The sequence below is a fragment of the Nicotiana tabacum genome, chromosome 20, assembly GCF_000715075.1.
Source record: "Nicotiana tabacum cultivar K326 chromosome 20, ASM71507v2, whole genome shotgun sequence".
Lineage (NCBI taxonomy): Eukaryota > Viridiplantae > Streptophyta > Magnoliopsida > Solanales > Solanaceae > Nicotiana > Nicotiana tabacum.
In genome coordinates, this window is record NC_134099.1 from 159790075 (window position 1) to 159805040 (window position 14966).

Below are 14966 nucleotides of genomic sequence, written 5' to 3' on the forward strand. Positions count from 1 at the left end.
TATAAAAGTTGAAGAGGTAGAGGGGGTTATGCATAAGATGAGCAAGGGAAGAGCGACGGGGCCAATCAAAATTCTGTTTTGGAAGGGTGCGACAGGGCGGGCTTGGAGTGGCTCACTGAGCTATTTATTGTCATTTTTAGGACGAAAAAGTTGTCTGAAGAATGGAAGTGGAGTACAATTTCTTTGTACAAGAACAAGGATGATATCCAAAGTTGCAACAACTATCGGGGTATCAAGCTACTAAGCCATACTATGGAAGTTTGGAGAGGGTGGTGGAGCTGAGAATGAGGAAGAGTGTCTATTTTCGAGAACCAGTTCAAATTTATACCGGGACGTTCGACTATGGAAGTTGTTCACCTTGTTAGGAGATTGATAGAGCAGTATAGCTAGAGGAGGAGGGATTTTAATATGGTGTTCATCTACTTAGAGTAGGCTTACGATAAAGTTTCGAGGGAGGTTCTGTGGAGATGTTTGGAGACTAGAGGTGTTCATATTGCATACATTAGGGCAATTAAGGACATCTATGATGGAGCTAAGACTCGGGTGAGGACACTCGAAGGGGACTCGAAACTTTCTAGTTGTGATGGGGTTGACGCATTGAGCCTCAACCCTTTTTTATTTGCCCTGGCGGCTGACACACTGATGCACCACATTCAAAGGGAGGTGTTGTGGTGCATGTTATTTATAGATGACATTATACTGATTGACGATACGCGAGGCGGTGTTAACGCGAGGTTAGAGGTTTGGAGGCAAACTCTAGAGTCTAAAGGTTTCAAGTTGAGCAAGACCAAGAAAGAATACTTGGAGTGCAAGTTTAGTGGTGCGACTCAGGAAGTGGATGAAGACGTGAGACTTGATTCACAAGTCATCTCTAGGAGAGAAAGTTTCTAGTACCTTGCGTTAGTTATACAAGGGAATGGGGAGATTGACGAGGATGTCACACATCGTATTGGAGCGGGGTGGATGAAATGGAGGCTCGCTTCCTGTATTTTGTGTAATAAGAATGTGCCAGCAAAACTTTAAAAGTATGTTCTATAGAGCGCTGGTTAGACTGACTATGTTGTACGGGGCTGAGTGTTGGCCAGTCAAGAACTCCCATGTCCAGAAGATGAAGGTAACAGAAATGAGGATGCTGAGATCGATGTGCAAGTATAACATGATAAATAAAATTAGGAATGAACATATTCCAGACAAGGTGAGCGTGGCTCCTATGGAGAACAAGATGCGGGAAGCGATACTTAGATGGTTCGGGCATATGAAGAGGAGAGGTACATATGCCCCAGCAAGGAGGTACATATGTTCTTTTTTATATTCTTCTCTCTTCTATATTATATTATTATTTTTATTTTTTAAATTTCCATTAAATAGATTTCATCTTTTATTTTCATTAATTTGTAATTTCCATTAAAACAATTTCATAAAATTTTAAATAATATAATTTGTAAGCAATTATTATAGATTAAATAATAATTCAAATAAAAGTGAAATCATTGTCATACAAGATTAATTAAATACATATTACATAACGATAAAATTCATTCGAAAAAAAGAAGTTTTGACTGTTCAAAAAGGAAAACTAAGAGTAAAAGAAATGAAAGAAGAAAAAAATGTTTTAATGATGGATGTGGATTCTATTGTCGATCCGACTCGTCGTAAATTTATGCGACAAGAACAACGCTATAATGATTTTGGTGTATCCACAGTCACAGTCACTACTACAACAATCCTCGGCCCCATTCACTCAATACTATAATAATTTTGGTGTATCTGGAAACAACATACCTCCCTACTAAGTTATTATGATATTTACCGTAGTTTTAACTTTTATGTATTTTAATTTAATGTATTTTCAATTTTCATGTATTTCCTATTTTAATGTATTTTCATTTAATGTATTTTCAATTTTCACATTTTAATTTTAGCAACATCTAATATTTTATATTCGCACCTTTCAATTTTAGCAACATCTAATATTTTATATTTGAACCATTCATTTTTTGAGATGATTATATATTTTTTTGTACAATTATAACTTATAATAAAATTAACTTACAATTTTACATAAAAATAATAAATGAACGAAAATTAATTTATCAAAATTATACGCCAAAGTTAAGATGTAAAATTAATATTATAAAGATATTACATAAATATAATTAGGTATATATAAAGAGATAAATTAAAAGAGTTAAATAATAAAATATGCATGAATAGTAATGTGGAAGATGAATAGTGTCCCCCTATATTTGGAGGAACACTATTCATCCCCCATTTATGGCAAAAGTTGCCCCCATTATGGAAAAATGAGGGAGGGCCGGAAATGGCCTTAGATAGATTTGGTTCATGTCTTTCTCTGTCATACCAATTTCATTTCAAAACTTGAATTACTTTTCTAAATCTATATTTTAGAGTACATTTTGAAACCAAACACAAGTGATGGAGGAAAAACTTAGCCAGTATGGATTGTGTATATTTTCTAAGTTTTTTTTTGTGGGTCCAAAAGAAACAGTACTTATATTACGTTAAATAAAATATGCGTACAAGAAGTAGTAGAGTGTGCAGCAGGTGTAACACTTTGGTGGCTAACAAAACTACAAGTCGTAAAGTTTCCCGATCGTTCAGCTTCCAGTGCATTTGTGACAAAAAACAGGTGGGTGAGTTGGAGGATTCCATACTGCGTCCATATTTTACAAGCTTGTATACGGTCAAAATCGAGCTTTCCTTTTTTGTATGATTAATCGAGATCAGGGTGTGGCAGGACAAGGTTTCGACCCCATGTCATACCGGACCGTGACACGAAGTTAGATTGTCAAGCTCGTGACTCAGAAACTGATCGAGATCGAGATTAGCCAAGATCTAGACCGAGCGGGATAGAGATCGATCATGATCGAGGGAAGCCTACCGAGCCAAATAACGGAAAGCCAAGATATCTGCGATCAGCGATGATCACGGCGGAAATCTCAGCACATATTAAGAAGAGGCCGATTTATTAGCTAATCATGGGATTTCATACTGTATTTAGAATTGTACCAAAGGTATGACTCCTGATGATTGGCTATAATTATGTATTTTAGTCGATTATTACATTCCAATTTACTGCGCTTTAATTGAGTTTGAGCTTTAATCGCTAGTGTTTTGCACTAATTGTGTATTTTATGCCTTGTAGGAGTGATTCCGAGCTATGTAGATATTATGGAATGAATTCAAGTGATTTGGCGCTTTGAATTCTGAGTAAAAGCCCAAGTAATCAAGTTGGGATCATGTTCGGGGATCAATGGATAATAGTTAAGAACGATAGTGATTTGTCTAGTAAAATGCACATAACGTTTTTTTCAGAAGTCCGTTTGGGCTCCACAATATATCGTTGGAAAGCTATTTGAAAGGGCTACAACTTTTATGTTTTGAATTTTTGTAAATTATCACTAACGCGGTGCGTGGAGCGGCGCGCAGTGAGGCACGTCTGTGGAAATTTCCTGTAGCCTGTCAGAATCAGCAATCTGAACTTTCTCACTGCCGCTCTGCATGGTGCGTCGCCCCATGCGGTGCGGTAGTGCAAATTTTACAGAGCCAGAGTTATATTTCATGCAGGAAAAAGTGTTTCGTCTGGGTCCGACCCTATTTGGTATAAATACATGTAAAAATGCTATTTTGAAGAGTTGGACATACTTTGGACACACTTTATACCTAGGAAGAGCTCGGAGCCATCGTGGAGACAGGAGATTCGACCTAAGGAGGCAAGAATACACTAGGAGCAAGGAGGAGAATTCTTCTACGAGTTTTTCACTTCCTTCTTCCTATTTTCATTATTGGTTATGAATTCTAGTATTGTAGTTATGCATACTATTATGAATAGCTAATTTGTTATCTAGGGTTTTGATGGAACCTGTTGTAGGATGATTTTCTCATTATGTTAATATAGATTTGTCGTAGTATTATCTCTATTTGTTCAACTATATGCTTATTGTTGTTGATTGAAGGGCCATTAATTAGCTGTTCATATTTAGTGTGCATTACTCGGGATGTAGTGTATATTTAGGTAGTTGTTGAACATCATCACTCCTAACGTATATGAGGGATCAATACGAAAGGTTTAAAGGTGGGATTATGGATAATGAAACCTTGAGTGCGATCTAAGTGAGTTGTACTTAAAAGCTAGCTAGCATAATTCGGGAGAAAATGTCTAGTATATTGTTGTAATTACTCGGGAGAGAGTTACGACAGTTAGAGTGCTCATGATCGATAGAGAAGACTTAGGCAAATTTATAACAAACATAGAGGGAAGGATTCCGACAATAGAGGAAATCATAAATCTAGACCTCCTTAATCTTTTCTCCAACCATTAGTATCTTTAGTTGTTAATTTACTATTTTAATTTGTTAGTTAATTAGTTAAACACAAAAATCTGAATATCTATAAGTTAGGAATTGTTTAAGCTTGTCTTTTTGGTGATAGTGAACAACTGTAGCTACACCTTAGTTCTCTACGGGATTCGACTCCGGACTTGTAAACCAGATTATATTTGCAACGACCGCTTAGTCCTTTTTATAAGGTATAGTTGGGCGTGATCAAATTTTAGCGCCGTTACCGGGTAACTAACGATGTAGTAGTAGGTATACATATTTTTAGGTTGCAAGTTTGAACTTTTATTTTTGTTTTCTTGTATTTGATTAATTTTTTTGTTTATTTTTTTTTTATTTTTATTTGAGAAACATGGCATCATGGAATTATGAGAATTTTGATGTTGGTAACTCTATTTTTAATCCTCCTTATGCATATTGTGAAGGAAACCACCCAGGGAAAAATTATCAAAATATTTTCGAGAGCGAGTTTTGTGCACCAACTCAATCTTATGTGTGAATGTGTGATGGTCAAGATGGTCACTTTCATGGTTGTGCTTACATTTCTTACCTTCCCCCAATCCCTTACTTTGATGGTTCTTCTTTTTTTGGTGAAGTTAATAGGAACAAAGAACCCAGGGAAGCTGACCTAAAGAAGATCGAATATATATGTTAAAGTACCTTTTAGATCAACATAGTAAATTACAACTGCAGATAGAAAGGAAAGAGGAAACTATTCACAATTGAAAGTTCACGTGAGTCAACTGGTTGAAGATTTTAATGCTCAACAAGCCAATATTGTGAATAGTATACAAGAAGAGCGTGAATTAGGTACAGAAATTGAGGTGCTAGTGTAGAAGACCAGAGTAGAATACCAACAATCAATCGAACTAGATTTTGAGGATGTCGATATTGTAGAAGAGATACTAGAGTCAACCAAGGATATTGAGGATACATATTTAGTTGACTCTATTGTCATTAGTGTTGAGAATGTAGACAGTCCCAATGTTCATATAGTTGAGCGCATTGGTCCACACTCAAAGCATTTTTTCACATTGTGCTTGGATGATGATATGGAAATAGAGTCATCCGAACCAATTGAAGAGTCAAGGAATGAGGAACAAGGTGCATATATTCTGGAATTCTTCTTGCTAGAAAGTCAGGATTACATACCTCATACAAAGGCCAAGGAGTGCAGAATACTACATTATTTTCTTGGGCCATTTAGATTCGTTCCACCTCCCCATGACCGTAATCATAAGCTTGAATCAAAACTTGGGGTTCGATTCATAAGCTCGAGGTGGAGGCAAAAAGTGATTCACGTCGTGCCGCGGCGTTAAATCAAGCGCTTGTTGGGAGGCAACCCAGCTTTATTTTATTTTTTATTTTTAATTTAGTTTTTAGTTTTTTTTTGTTTTTTTATTTTTTATTATTATTGTATTATTCTTGTAGTGTCGATTTTTTATTTTTAGGAGCATGGAACGCAAAGTCATTGAAAGGATGCAACAGCAAACCAGATGGTTGGAACTAAGTGTGAGGTACCCGCACGAAGGACCAGTCCTGGGAGAAGTCTGAGTACCCCATGAGATACTAGTGCTTCGGCCTTTGGCCTATCAGAGAGTTCCTTTTACCCTTTTGTATGCATGGGTGTGCATTGGGGACAACGCACAATTTAAATTGTGGGGTGAGGAGATTGTCTAAGTGACTTTCTGTGCTATTTTAGTTATGTTAGTTTAATTGATTTTTTTTTAAATAGAAAAGATTGGACTTTTCCCGACGATGGACCTATTAGACAATTTTCTTGAGGGATTTAAGTCTAAAGAAAAAAAAAACAAAAAGAATTTTTTTGTTAGGTAGTGTAGCAATTCCCCTTTGGTTTTTCTTTGTGCCGTGGTTCTTTTCCAATTATTTTATTTGAACCGGGTATAGTTAGTCTTTTTTTAGGAATATGAGTCATTGTGTTGTATTTTGAAATGAAGCAATATCTCTTGACTTTGTTATGCCTTGAGAATAGTGAGTACTTTGGTTGTTACTAGGGGTGTTCATAAAAATTCAAAAACCCGAACCAAATCGAAAACCAAACCAAATCGACTAAAAAACCGATACTTTTTTGTTTGGTTTTGAAATTTAAAAACCGATCAAATTTGGTTTGGTTTTGGTTTTAAAAAAAAATGAACCAAACCGAATATAGGAGTAGCTATTTAAATTTATTATTACACCTATATATATATATGCACACTTTTATACAAAGTTTCAAAAATTTTATAGTAAATGTTAATCGTTTGCACTTTTAGTACATGTCTTTACCTTTACATTCTAGTTTGATTGGTAGTTTTCTTTTGTTAAGTGTAAGAATCTATTTCATTTTAAAAATAATATATTTTTAATTGAGTCCTTAAATTATTCATCACATTTGATTCAATTATCATCAATATATCTTGGTAAATAATAGATTTCTCAAAGGACAATTGATTTGATAGTGTTACGTTGAAAATGTGGTCGCCGAAATATATGTTTGGTAGTGTATGTCTTATATTTAAGAAAAATCCGACAAATAACCGAAAAAACAAAAACCCGACATAAACCGAATCAAGAAAAAACCGACTTAATTGGTTTGGTTTGGTTCTAATATTTGAAAAACCGACTTATTTGGTTTGGTTTCTTTTTAGGGAAAAACCGATCCAAACCGAACCATGAACACCCCTAGTTGTGACGCTTAGGCTCAGTTTTTAACTCTCGTATAAGTACCTTAAATTGTATGTTCTTAACTTTGCTTAAATTCTTTGACTAGAGTGTCTTGATGATCCAATCTTGAGTGAGTCATGTGTCATGTGCGTGTGAGGTTTGTTGTAGTTTGTGCATTGCATTTGATGCCTAGAACTTGCCCCGTGTGTTTGCAAAGTGAAATAGTAGTTTTGTTCAGTCTTAGAAGTGATATAGGCATTTCTTTGTTGAGCCAGATATGTATATTTTACCCGCCTAATTGTTATGTATCATAGTTAACCCCTTTGAGCCTGTAATCTTGTTTCTTTGGCAACCACATTACAAGCCTTACCCAATTGTTTGAATTAACCATATATTTGAACATGTTCACCTCTCATGAGCACTTGAATTGTTACGAACTATGTAAAAGTTAAAGTGTGGGGTGGTTGGTTTGACTTTTGAGTGGAACTAATGAAATAAGGAGAAAGGTCCACTATGTTGAAAATAAATAAAAGCCACTTGAATTGAAAAAGAAAAGAAAAAAAATAGTTATATTGTGTCCAGATATTCATTGACAGGTGGTAACTCTTGATGTAATTGTGCTTAAATAATTTGGGAGTTGATGTATATTGATGTGAAGGTGGAGTCATGGTTTGACATAAACATGGGCTTGAATGTTAAAATGTATGTATTACAGTGCTTAGGGAGGTATAGTCACTCTTATATCTAAATGTATCCTACCTGTCCCGCAGCCTACATTACAACCAAATAAAATCCTACTTGATCCTAGACTGAATAAGCTCGATTAGTAGAGTAGTACACTACGGGCAAGCCTATGGTGCATCTTTTGTGACATATGAATGTTATTTCTGAGAGTGAGTGAATTCTTTCCATCTTGAGTTCCTAATTGTTCTTAAATTGTATTGTGTATGAAACTACCCTCTTTTGTTGTGTGAGGGCACTTGATTCATGAGGGAAAGGTAATGTGAGTGACCTCTATGTTAGAGTAAGTGGGTGCGTTGTGAATAAAGCGTGGTGTTTGTGAGTCAAATCTTGAGGTTAAGTTGTTATACTTTTGTGCTTAGTCTATTTTAAATATTCTTGGTGTGATGAGTTAGGATAATTGTTTAAAAAAAAGGTCGTGTCTATATAAAGTGTAGTTTGACTGCCAAGCTCGTGACTCAGGAACTGATCGAGATCGAGATTAGCCAAGATTGAGATCGAGCAAGATCGAGGAAAACCTACCGAGCCAAATAACGGAAAGCCAAGATATCCGCGATCGGCGAGGATCACGGCGGAAATCTCGGCATGTATTAAGAAGAGGCCGATTAATTAGCTAATCATGAGATTTTTTACTGTATTTAGAATTGTACCAAGGGTATGACTCCCCTACTATATATAGGGGGGATGATCATTTGTAAAGGGGATTATATTGACGCAATACAAAGCAATATGTTGTCTTTCTCTTAAGCTCTCAATATTTTGTTACTTTGTTCATACTTTCCATTGAAATACTCGTTTGGTTCGAGGACGATCTAGCTTGAGGGCCAAAGCTATACATTTCTTTTGGTTCACTTTTATTTCTATTTCCGGTCAATTCCAATATCAATATACAATGAGCGGCACGACGCCTTAAGTCTTAAAGCATGCGTTGCAGTCTTTTTCCCTTGAACCGTTTTTGTCGCAATTGGGTTTTTCGGCAAGGTTTTAACGAGGCAACAATGGATCATGCTAACTTAGAATCGAAGGCCGATCACGAATCTGCATCAAAGACAGCATTAACAGTATCCGAGGTTCCCCTACAATCAACCTCGAATACTGGGAGGCATTGCCCTTGGATGTCAACTTTGTTGCGAGGAAATTACTTAATAACGATGGAGTCTCGATAGGGCTAAACAATCGAACGAACCGTGCCCACAGAGGTTGCTCGAGCCTTGGCACAAAACATGTACGCATGTGTAATCATTTTTCACAATGAAGAATGTACCGAATATGTAAGGCAAAAATGAAACATAACAATAAGATACTATCATTGAGAGGAATAAGAATCAACTTGTAACCTCTGACTTGCCGCAGAGGGCCATAACATGCATAATAAGTTCAATCTCGTGCACACACATATACACATCATCATCATCATCATCATCATCATCGTGACATTAACTACACAACTAATAAGTTGTAACTGCCTAACCGGCCGTAGCTCGATGGTAAATATGTGTCTGCCCAACCTGTTGTAGCTCGGTGGTAAATGAAGATGTATAACTACCCAACTGGTCGTAGCTCGATGGTAAGATAGGAGTACAATATCCAAATCTCTATACGTGCTATATATATATATATATATATACATAACATCAATTCTTATTCTCACGAACGTGTAAAAGTTTTAGAGAACCTTTTAAGATATTTAGGACTTCCTTAGGAGTGATGTAAGGTCGTTACATCTCTGATTACATTATGAATACAAACATCATCACCATAAGCATCAACGAGACTTAGAATCTAATACATAATATACTTAAACAACATCATGAGGAAGTAAATGACTTGGGTGTACCTACTTACTAAGAGTGGAGTTATTTTGGAATATCGTTTGTTTATATTTCGTTTTATCTTAAAATATGCCAAGAGAGGAAAAGATTTAGCCTTAAAATACCTTATACCGAATCTTTATGTATTTACCCTAGCTTAGCCTCATTTACTCTGAATCTACAATCAACAATAAGGACACCAATGTTACCATAATGAACTTAACAACTTTTATCAAGCAACAAACTTGTTCTATAAGAAATCGAATAGCGTCTCCCCTTAATTTATTCACTTCCCCAGGTCTAAACAAAAACGCGCATGACATCTTATAATACATTCTCAACACCATACCAAGCTCAAACAATCAATAACAATATACCTATGATTTTCAGAAAATTGGATAACACATATATCACTTCCTTCCTACTCAAACCAACACAAAAAACAACTAGAAAAATATCAACAGCACACCCAAGCTACTACATCAAGAACTAGCTGAAACCTAGCTCAAAAACCTTCCAAAACAATCACATACACACAACACCTCAACTTTACTTCCCTTATTCTTCATGTTCTCTTCATTACCCAAGCTTTCTATAGCCCAAAAACGAATAATACTAAGTAGGAGAGTGTAAAACATACTTTATAATACTCCAACAACTAACTTTCAGAGCTTACTTCACTGCTAAGCAATCCTCAATAAGCCACAAAGGGAAGAGAAGCGAGTTAGCAATCACCTCGGGATTCCCGGTGTTTGATTTGCGTTGTTTTCTTTGGATTTCACTTTTGAATCATGGATAATACTTTGAGAGAGTTTGGGAGAGTATAGGGTCTGGTTGGGTCGAAACAATTAGCTCAACTGAGCCTTGACCTGATCATTAAAGGTTGGAGAATTATCCACCGTCTAAGTGGGTCCCATAGGGAGCTACTTATTCCGTCTCGTGAAAATGCAAATATCTTTATACTCTAATGTCGTATCAATGAATGGTTTAGTGAGTGGAGAATTAGATTCATAGAGATTCAAATTGGTGGGTGGGTCACCCCGTAACTCTAAGTATATTGGAAGAAAAGTTGACTAACACTAAAGCCAACTTTCAGTAGTATTATGAATGTATCTTGCGACAACTTTTGTCGACTTTTGTTTTACAACTTGTTTGACTTCAAAACTTAACATATGAATATTATATGATTCAGGTACAGTAAAACACTACCTCCTTAGCGTATTAAACACTCCTAGTTTTACCCCAAAAGTAAAGGTTATAATATCTTTGATTCGTTTAGCCTCCAACCCTCACGATGATTTTGTATTATTTATGTTAACTTATCATTATCTTTGTAAAGGTCCTTAAACGCTCTGGCTTATATTGATTCACTTAAGACGTATTCTAACATGAAAATAGGGGGTGTAACACATTACCCCCAAGCACACCATAAATAATAAGAGGGCAAGAAAGACTCCCTAGTAGGCAAAGGGATGAAGTATTAGTAGATCATGGGATACTTAGACTTACTCATATGACTGGTCCTTTGTGTGGGCTCTTCACGTTTAGTTCTAACCATCTGGCTCGCTTTTGCCTACTTCTAGTGGCATTGTTTCTCATGCTCATACTCCTATATAACCAAAAACGATACCACAAAAATATTATAATAAAAAATAAATAAACAAATACAAATTAAAAAAATAGTAGAGCTCAGTTTCCTCCCAAGCGCCTGATTTATCACAACACGATGTGAACCAACTTTTGCCTCTACCTCGAACTCATGAACAGAACCCCCAATTTTACTTCAAGGTTTCGGCTATGTTCCAGGGGTAGTGGTACAAATCTTATTGGGTTAAGTAACCAATGTATTCTTTTATACTTCTTGGCGTTCAACTGAGGTATGTAATTCTATCTTTCTGTATGGTAAATTCAAGAATTTAAGCATTTTATTCTTTGTACGTTAACTCCTGGATTGGTCTGAATGAGTTGATTTTCATATCATCATCTAAACACAATGTTTACAATATTTGGAATGAGGTCCAATACGTCACAACTCTAAAATTGCATTACTATTCACATCACCATATATACACACACTAGAGCCTTCAAATATTATATTATCTACTTCTTCACATGACTCTAATGAATTCTTCTCATTATTGACATCATCAGCAAAAATATAATAAAATGATTGGCTCTCTACTTTAGCTCCGCAATTTGGCTTGTCAGTTCTTTCAGCTTCACATAACTCGTAACTAATTTGTTGGATGTTAGACGCATCAACCTTTGCAATCAAATTATCGTCAAAGTTGTGAATAGCTAATCCAAACCTGTCAATCTCTCGACTCAATTTGTCTTCAAATTAAGTTATTCACCAAACCTTTTAGTAAACGACGTCACCATGCATATTTTTCTAATCGCATATATTCTTCCATAAGCCAACTTTTACTCCCTTACTCAAACTGGTACTCCTAAGATGCCAAGTCATGACAAGACAGACTATCCATGTCAAAAAAGCAATGCAAATATTTACACAAAATAAAATTCCAAAAATAAAACTTAGATAGATAAAAAGTAAAAATCTAATCTAGAAAAACATAGTTAATTTTTAAGTCCATGTCAACAATGCCAACAATTTATTGCGGCCAAATGCACGCGCAAGTATACGCGGTCTTCAAGTATAAAATAGTGAGATAGATGTCGTACCCACATAAACTTATGATTTAACCAAATACCATATTAAACTATCCTAATAATCTAAATAAAAATTAAACCTAAGAGTGGTACTGCTAAACTAATTAAACTAAAAAGAAAATAATTTATGAATTCTAAACAAAGAAGAGCAGTTTTTATGTTATTAGTGTGATGAACTCAATCTAGAGTTATGGGATATCTAATAATACTAGTATATTCTTCAACTATTTTAACTTCTTAATCTATCTAGTTTACTAGTTGAAATCATGCATATGGATAGCATGCTCCCGCAGTACTACTCGCCTATTCAAAATATATCAACCATATGTCCCTATAGTATCAAATCTATCAAGAATAAATAAAATACGGGATTCAACTAAGCAAGATGGTTAGGTACATCCCTGTCCTAACCGCGAAATTATCTTCCGAGTCACGGGTTCAGAAACATGCTCTACTCAATCCTTTTTACAATATGGAATTCTCTCTTTCGGGTTCAGTTCTTGATTCGTAGATAATGTTCAACTGGTGATCAAACAATCAAATAATAAAGTGCATGATTAAATAAATAAATATGATAACTCAAAAAATTGAAATTAATATTCAAACAATAATAATCATGAAAGAACCGCAATCCTTAGAATGTGAAGTGAAAGAACCGCAATCCTTAGAATGTGAAGTTTAGCTCCACATAGACATGGTAGCCAAACGACCAATCATCCAATGAAACATAAAAATCACTAGTCTTGGTGGAAGAAAAGATGAACTTCAAGCTCCACACCATTCCATGCTCTTCCTAGATCCAAAGTTATGTAAAAATCATGTTTAGGGTGTATTTATAGGTGAAATAAACGATTTAGACCAATCCCAACTCGGAAAGGAAATTGGGGACCACGTCTGGCATCCACGCAACGCAAGGACCTTGAACGAGCTCACAATTAGCTTTTTCGTCTTCTTTTCTTTTTTTCTCGCGTTGGCTCGCGATGTCTTCAGTTCACTGCTTTGAATGAGGCTAACTCCTCCGGCTTGTCCATCTCTCTAGCGACGCTCGGCCTTTGGACGAGAAGCCTTCAGCTCTTCCTTCTTGGTTCTTCGTGTCCTGCTTCGCTCTAAATCAACTGCTTTTGACCCACTTTCGTGCAAACATGTGCCTACATATAAGAAATACGAAATGAGCATAAATCATTCATATAATCATTGAATCTACATCAAATCACACAATACATGGGACACAACACAAGCATACTCAAAAACATGTACTTTTTGCTAATTATAAGTACAATTTCCTGAAATTCATGTTGAATTAAACATAAAGAACAACAGTAATAATATTTAAATCATTTATAAATTTTATTAATGCAATTATTACATTGTAAAGAGCGACAATTGCTCTCATGCGGTCCAGAGACGAAGCATCTTTGGTCATGAACAACAAAAACCAATGATCACACATTGAAAACTTGCCATTAAGCACACCAATATTGCCCGAGAAAGAAAATTGCCTTTAGTCAAAATTATTTATATTCGATAGCCGTAAAAGTGTATAAAATTTATATATTTTTATATATAATTGATTAATTACCGTATAACGGGACATTACCTAATTACTTTATAAGTGGATTAAGATTAAAGAAAGAATTACAAGAAAATACACTTGGCTTCACACCATAACAAAAAATGGCCCATATTTTTAAGTTTTACCCGACCTAGCCTATATTGTACATATTTTGAAAGCACTAGAAAATTCAAATTCTTGTTTTCTTACAACCATTGCTTTTAAAAGCTATGGAGTTAAATCTATGTTCTCACAAACATTGCTTTCACTCTCTTTTCTTCTCACATCTTCTACATATGCTTCAATGAGCCGTCCGCAATTACTGCTTCTCCCCTGTGTCACCTGGTTGCAATGTAAGAAAATTGAAGATTCAACATTCCACCATTGAAGGCCATTCAAAGCTTGGCTTTCAAAAATAAAAAATTTTGAGTTTGTTAGTTGTTTGGATTGGGTGTTGTCCCAATTGATTGAAAATATCAAAAGGAGTTCAAAATTTAAATTTGAAGTGATTTGGAGTAAATTTGAGCAAGATTTGAGTTAAATTTCAGAAAAAATGCAATGAAGAAGACGAAGTTAGTTTTTTGTATAATAGTGTATATGAGTGTATAAACACATCTTATACACTATTATACACCTTTATACAAGCATCTGTAGACGAACTTCTTCCACGATTTTCAGTTGCAATTCTTGTTCAAAATCAGTCCAAATCTCCATTAAATGACTTCAAACTTTATATACAACCTCCTTATACTGTTTCTAGCAATTCTAGATAATACCCACTCCAAATTTCTCACAAAATCAAATTCGGAATCTAAACCAAATATTTAAGCTTGTTAAAAATCTAATTTTCACCATCCAAATGGATTTGGTTTGTTGAACTAATATTTGGGTTACAGTTACTGATTCGAAAATTAACTTAAAAGCTTGAGCAATCATTTTTAAAAATTAAATGGTAATTTTGAGAACCTATTGGAGTTGAATGTTGAATCTTAGCCTATTATTTTTGGGCTAGTTGGTTGTAAATTGAAATATGGGCTATAAAATAGAAAAGTATGGATCTCAGTATGCATAGAAAAGTATGCATCCTTCCCTCCAAGAACTTCCCACCTTGCTCTTGGGGAGACTCGAACTCACAACCTCTCGGTTGGAAGTGGGGGTTGCTTACCA

General features: G+C 35.3%; 1 long non-coding RNA gene across 1 annotated transcript; it reads left to right on the top strand.

Moving 5' to 3' along the window:
* The first annotated feature begins 2141 nt into the window (after positions 1-2141).
* On the top strand, positions 2142-3859 carry LOC142174843 (uncharacterized). The gene is made up of 3 exons (XR_012703923.1): positions 2142-2650; positions 2759-3035; positions 3167-3859. It is a non-coding gene; the product is annotated as an uncharacterized LOC142174843 (long non-coding RNA).
* Positions 3860-14966: the final 11107 nt, after the last annotated feature.